Source organism: Montipora foliosa, chromosome 3, assembly GCF_036669935.1.
Source record: "Montipora foliosa isolate CH-2021 chromosome 3, ASM3666993v2, whole genome shotgun sequence".
Lineage (NCBI taxonomy): Eukaryota > Metazoa > Cnidaria > Anthozoa > Scleractinia > Acroporidae > Montipora > Montipora foliosa.
The window spans coordinates 21,749,941-21,756,540 of NC_090871.1; the positions used below are offsets into that span (position 1 = coordinate 21,749,941).

The window sequence follows — 6,600 nt, forward strand, 5'->3', positions numbered from 1 at the left end:
TCTCAGGAGAACGGCCATTGAGGCAAGCAGAATGAATATCATTTTGGGAATCATCTCGAATTAACTAAGGCTAAAAAAGTAATGATAAATTCTGAGAAAGCCGTTTCATTTAAATGCTTTTACTAATTAAATTTAAAATAAGTCAGGCTTAACGCAATGAATATAATTTAATCGACAAATGTATCCAACAGGTTCTAAGTTTCTAAGTTCTAAGTTTTAAGTAATTGAACTAATAGATGGAAAACATTAATGACAATTTCGACACTTAACGGGGTAAAGAACTTTTACTAGCACCCAGCATGGGACATTCCACAACATTAACGTACTTACCACGGTTTGGACACAACAATATGGTGCTGTTGAAAACGGAAAAGACACGTCCGGTTCTGACGGACTTGCAACACAATGATTCTCTCTCTTAACACAGCCGAGAGAACAACATACGATTAATTATTAACACAAGCTGATGTGTAGTCTTGCCATTCGTTTGCCACAGATGACTGCATGCGATACAGTTCCATCAAGGTTTCAATTGCTGGTTAATGGACTCTCAAGGAGTCTAAGGTGTGGGTCAAGGGCCTTAATTGGTCAAAATGGCTAATTCGTGATAAATTTGACCAGTTGAGTGGTGTGGAACTGACGGACAGTTAGGAAGTTCTCATCGTACTTAACCCCTATGTACAGCATTCGGCGGGGGAGGGGATTCTACCCGCGCCGACATTGAACTCCTCTAATTTTCTTATATTCAAGCAACGATACCAAATTCAATGCCTTTTTCGGAAATTTATCTGGAAACAGTTTAGAGTGGTTGGTGTATCATCCTGACAATTGACGTTGCTATGATCCGACCAGTTCTACATATGATTTTTCATTTGTTCATTATCACTCAAAGCGTTATTTGAAGTCAACTTTCAAAAAACGTTTGGAGTTATTTTTATGGCACTAGATTAATTAAACTATGGAACGTCAGACACAAAAATTGATATAAAATAAAACAAACGCTATATCAGTCTGGAAACAGAAAAAATTAGGTCTCTTTGGATTTTTGGAATAATAAAACAAACGTTATCTACAATGTGCTGAGAAGGTAAAGTTTGGATAAAATAAATGTTAACCCACCAATTTAAAATACTAACTTTGACACGTAAGGACAAAAAAGCTTTTACCACCACGGATCATTCTATAACTATTCACCTACTTAACACGGTTTGGAAACAACGCGATGTTACTGTGGAGTTATACAAAAGTTCGGTGACTGACCTACTCGCAAGACAACAATCTTCCCTTTTAACACCGCTTCGTTTGGCTTGATCTTTATTAATGTTGAGTAGTTTTTCAATTTTGATCCATGGATCTCTAACATATTTTGCTTTTGGTATGATGAATGACACTTGTTTTTGTCAGGTTAGAGTTTTGTCTTCTGCAAACGTGTGCATTATATATGCTTTAAATATCGCTCACTTATGAAATCACGTTGTGGTGGAGTTCCAATTATTCTTTCGACGTCAGAGTTTCTGTACTTAAAGGCAAATGTATCTCCTCCTTCACTATTACTTTTCCTTTTCCATCCGTTCTTTACGATGCATCTCAGGAGACTGTGCCAGCATGATTCTAGTTTCCTCAATTCGTCTTCATTAGGTAGTTGCGCTTCAGTGCAATAAACAAGTCTGGATCTTACACAGGCTTCTAAGGTTTTTTTTTCTTGTTTCCATGGATACTTTAGGATCAGTTGGAACGTATTTTAGATCATAAAATTTACCTGTTGCGCTTATAATTCTGTTGTCAACAAAAGAGTCCTTTTGGTCATTATAGGACATATGTCCCAGGTATTTAAATTCCTTAACATTTTCAATCCTGTTTCCAGAAATGTTTGTTCATGAGTTCTGTTCAGACAAGTACCATGAGTTCTGAATCGTTGAAAACTTGTGTTTTTGTTTTCTTGAAGCTCATCTGTAGACCATATTTAGAGCAAGTTCTGTGTACTATATCTAGAATAACCTGTAGATCAGAAAGATCTTTTGAGAAGATTACGACATCATCTGCATACAGTACACGTAACCATCTAATCATTTCAGTTCCATTCATGTGTCCAGTGCTACGCTGGTGACAGGCATTTGCAACTGCATATGTGTATTGAATACCCCGTCCATTGGGAAAACGCTGATCGATTTCATGAGCAGCTACCTTGACTACCCAATCAAAGAACCAATTAAATTCAGTAGGGCTTTCTATACCACCTTGTCTACTTCCTTCTTCAATAGGGAAGTCAGTAACAACGCTACAAATTTTCCCAGATGTTCCATCATATAATAATCATAAGATATCAATTAACTTGTTGCATCCCGTTCTGATTTTCAGAACTTCATACCTTATGTGTCTCGGTACCTTATCGAATTCAGCAGTTAAGTCAATATACTATGCAAATATAACTCCCTCAGTGTTCTTTAACACTTGTCGCATGATAAATATCCCATCAGTAGTAGATCTGTCCCATTTGAAACCAAACTGTTCATTTGAAATGTTTACCTCATAGCTTTCTTTCAGTCATGTGATAATTGATATCTTGGATAACATCTTTGAGATGTTAGTTCCAACAGACAGTGTACAATAATTGCTTGCTACTGTGAGTTGCTTACTTCCTCTCTGAAAGAGACAAGTTATAGAGAGTTTCAGCCAGTCAGAGGGAATCGTCATTGTCATCCAAATAGTATTCAACATCCAGCTAGATTGCCATGATTAGTTGATGGAAAAATTCCATATTAAGTGCTTCAGTTGGTATTTTATCAGTACCAAAGCTCTTTCCATCATTGAAGCTTTTCAAAGCAGATTTAAGAGGCTGTCTCCGAAAAAGCGGTTAGATCGATCTGGTTTGGAAAATAGATTTCGCTCATTTTTAGTGTATCACAAGACTTTCATGTGCTTATACTAAAACCACAATCTGCTTGATCGGAGCTTTTACTGAATTATTGGAGTTTTGAGGGATTTTTGGTTTACCCGCTCGAACGCTCCTCGGGCCCTATATCGAGGGTTCAATTTGAACCAAGTATAGAACAATGAAGCTGGGCCTCGGTGATCATGATCTGATCTCTGCTATACGGAAGTAGAATACCACTAGACCTCAACCTAAGCTCATTGAATATATTAGTACGAAGGGCTTCGACAATGATCGTTTCCTAGCGCTAGCTGATCTTGGTAAACTCCCCCGGCATACTGCATATATCCTCGATGACATTGATGTTATTTGTGAACACTGGTACCAGCTGTTCATCGATGTAGTGGACCAGCAGATGTCATACAAAAAGAAGTATATCCAGAAAGACCAGCTGCCCTGGATAACCCCTGAGATCTCCTCTGCAATCCACCACACTTCACAAGCTCTTTTCAGACCGCGTCTGGAGTATTAATTATAAGAGAGATGAAGTTGTCGGGTTTAACTATAGATCGTTTTCACTATCACGCAACAAAAAAAATAAAATAGAAACAGTTCAATGAAATAAGCCAAAATCTTGGGATGTTGTAGGAGAAAAATTTATAAATCACCTCAGCAATTCTCAGGTCTGTGCGCTACAGCGTTTCTGAGTTATTTGTCGAAGCGTTTCACGCAACTTTATAGAGTTTATAATCATGGAAACTCAAGTTCATCGCCTCGTTCTCGCCCTTTGGCGCGGTACTGGGTTCCAATAGGCGTATTGCGTGACAAGTTATATTTTATATATGGCGTGACAATTTCATATTTTCAAACAAGTTTTATATATGGCGTGACAAGTTCTATATTTCCAAACATGTTTTATATACGGCGTGATAAGTTTTATATTTGTAGCAAGTTTTATGTATAAGCGAAGATGTTTTATTTAAAGAGCAATCAGTTTTATATATTTAAGGATAAGTTTTATGTGTGACGAGAAGTATTTTTGATACAAACGGCATTCCATAGGAACCACTTTTTATTTCTATTTTGGTAGTTTTTTTCTCGTTTCTTTCATCTTTCAACTTATCTCATCTTTTTTGTCTTCGTTTACCAATTTTTTAATAAAGTGTGCCTCACTTCCAACATGGTGGCCTCAAACTCGAAATGGTGTATCTTCGAGGTCATGTGGCAACGGAATCATTCCCAAAACCGTTTTACGTATAAAGATTCATCCATTCTGTTACTTTTCTAAATTGAAACCTATAGAAAAGAAAGTGTAGTCAATGTACAACACGGCAAACGTGGGGGAAATGAGACTGAAACGGGTCCTTCGAATGCTCTTATAGTTATTGTTATTTTTTGGTAAATGGCCTATTGATAATTCCATTAGTAACAACCCATAAACTAAAGCAAATGTAGACTGTCAGTAAAATACAGAAAAGGTCTTGAAGTATACAACAAATCCATATTATTGCGAGGCGCGGTCGCCTAACGGTTAGCGTGCTGGGCCCGGTTGTTCAAAAGCCGATTAACGCTAATCCCAGATAAAAATTAAGCAAGGAGTTTATTTCTCTACTCCAAAATGCTGTTCACCGCTGATAATCAGCAAAACTTTACATTAGAAGAAGTCAATCTTGAAAAACAAAAATAAGCGAAAAAAACTTTCACCAAAAAGTTGAAAACTCGAAACAAAAGTTTACGCTAATCCTGGATTAAGCTAATCGGCTTTCGAACAACCGGGCCCTGGATCCGGACTCCGGATCTAGCGGTCCGGGTTCGAGCCCTGGGCGGATCAATGTGTTGTGTTCTTGGGCAAGAGTCTCTTTTCACATCCAGGGGGGAATAAGAAATGCTCCTAGTTGTTCATACTGCAGTAACCGGAGATAAGCGGCGGCCGGATGGGCCACTAGGCTCGAAGCAGACTTTACTTTTTACTATTTTGGTATGCTCCGCGCATTTAGACCAAGTGGTTCTTTATTGGTTGCTGAAAAAATAATAAAGGCGTTCTAAACAGTCCTACTTTCTAGACTTTTAAAGTGACATCAATGAAAATAAAATCCGGTTCCCGAATCGAACGTATTGCTGAGAAGCAAAATTAAATTTAAAAATACTCTAAAAATCCGAGGTTGCTTAAGGTAAATCTAAAATTATAAAGCATAACAACTTCTAAATTCATAGAATTAGGCATACAATTGACCCGTGAGCCAAAAGAGAACGTGTTACTTTTCCCATTAGCTAAGTCATTGGCTCCTAGGTTTGTCACTTACGAGATGTTCTGCAATTGTGTGCAGGTTTAGCGTGGAGGAATTCTAAATTATGATAGCTTTTATTGCAATAACAGTCAACGTTCTCAATGACACCCTCCTTTCCTCGGTACTTCACAAGTACTATTATTGAGTTTGGTCAGCGGTTGTCCCAAAAGATAAATATGGCGGCAATCTTCATTGATGTTCGCCGTTTTGTAGAGGAAAAACTTCGCTGTAACAATGATAATGGCAGACAAAAAGCGGCTTAGATACCTAAACTTAATTTTCACCTTCAGGGATCCAGTGCTTGGGCAGCAGAGATCGTCTTTTTTCGCAAAATCAGGGAGCAAAATTCGAACACTGGAGCATTTCTCTGTGACGGGTAAGCCAAGCTGAGGCCGTTAAAGGAGGGTTTGTTCCCCTTCAATTGACCTGTAATGCATTTAAATGTCTTTTTCGTTTATTTAGTATAGGGTTGTTTTAGGTCTATCTGCGAGCGATGTTAGTGCAACGATCCCTCTTAACGATTCTTTCATTGTGGAGCCAAAACTTGGCGATCGCCGAAATTAGACATGTTCAGAGCCTAAATATTCGATCAAGGACGGGTCGCAAAGTTTTCGCTCCGTAATGACATTACGTATGGTACTTACTCTCCATCTGCGTTGGTTTGATTGAAAAAGACCGCCTCCCTTTTTCATAAATAGAGTTCGAAGTTGATCGGTGTTCGCGTGCCTGATCAGGCTGCATGATAGAGATGCCTTTATAGTCTCGCTCGTACGTTCATTTGACCTCAATGTTAATGAAAGTCACCTTTGTGTATTCAAAAGACATGAAGTAACTGGCCATCGTTTTTGTTTTGTACGGGCTTCGTTAGTTATTGATAAATTGATCTTCAAATTTGGGTCAAATTGAAGCCTCGATATAGGGCCCCAGGAGAGTTCGAGCGGGTGAGCCAAAAATTCCCTCAAAACTCAAATAATTTAAAGGATCCGATGAATGGGATTGTGGTTTTAGTAAAAGCACATGAAAGTCTTGCAACACACCAGAAATTAGCGAAATCTATTTTTCAAACCAGATAGATAGGACCGCTTTTACGGAGACAGCCTCTTAATTTCCTCTCTGTCGGGTGGATTTGAATTTATGTCAATTTTCTGATCGTTAAATAGATCAGAGTAAATTTCAAGATGTGCAAGTTCAACAGGCATTTCAATTTCTACTTCTTTCACATCTCCTTGACAACCATATCTTTTCGAAGCTCTGTATAAAAGCGTTGTTTCGTTTCATTAGTTATTCTCAAATATAAGCCGTAACATTCCACGTATCTCGTTAGAATTCTACCAGCTATGTTTACAACTGTTTTCATCACCCTCACGTTGGGGCCAAGGATAAAGCCGACTCCCGCTCTGCTCTTCTTTTCGTACAGTATACAAAACTAGACGCCCCATG

General features: G+C 38.3%; 1 long non-coding RNA gene across 1 annotated transcript in view; it reads right to left on the bottom strand.

The window, feature by feature from the left end:
- The window catches only part of LOC137994604 (uncharacterized), an 11,212-nt gene extending 10,829 nt beyond the window's left edge, over positions 1 to 383 (bottom strand). Inside the window, exons 1-2 of the long non-coding RNA XR_011122153.1 lie at positions 331 to 383; positions 1 to 70 (exon numbers count right to left, since the gene is read on the bottom strand). The exon at positions 1 to 70 is cut by the window's left edge and continues 16 nt beyond it. This is a non-coding gene — a long non-coding RNA (uncharacterized lncRNA). The remainder of the gene's footprint in view (positions 71 to 330) is intronic.
- Positions 384 to 6,600: the final 6,217 nt, after the last annotated feature.